This window comes from Crocuta crocuta, unplaced genomic scaffold (assembly GCF_008692635.1).
Source record: "Crocuta crocuta isolate KB4526 unplaced genomic scaffold, BGI_CrCroc_1.0 scaffold905, whole genome shotgun sequence".
Taxonomy (NCBI): Eukaryota; Metazoa; Chordata; class Mammalia; order Carnivora; family Hyaenidae; genus Crocuta; species Crocuta crocuta.
The window spans coordinates 83,202-83,588 of NW_027528864.1; positions in this window are offsets into that span (position 1 = coordinate 83,202).

A 387-nucleotide genomic window follows, 5' to 3' on the forward strand; every position below is an offset into this window, starting at 1 on the left:
CGAACCCACGAACCGCGAGATCATGACCTAAGCGAAAGTCGGACGCTTAACCGACTAAGCCACCCAGGCGCCCCTGTATTTTGATTTTTTATTATTCGCCTTCCCTCTTCCATCTTTTCTCTTTACTTTTTCGTTTTCTCTTTCGGTTTGCGTGTTGGATTTGTCTGTGCATTTGTGAGCCTTTGTTTCCTGTCTCACATTCAGGTCCTTTATCCATTTTGAGTTTATTTTTGTGCATGGTGTGAGAAAATGATCTAGTTTCATTCTTCTGCATGTTGCTGTCCAGGTCTCCCAACACCATCTGTTAAAGAGGCTGTCTTTTTTCCATTGGATACTCGTTCCTGCTTTGTCAAAGATTCATTGGCTGTATACTTTTGGGCCCAACGC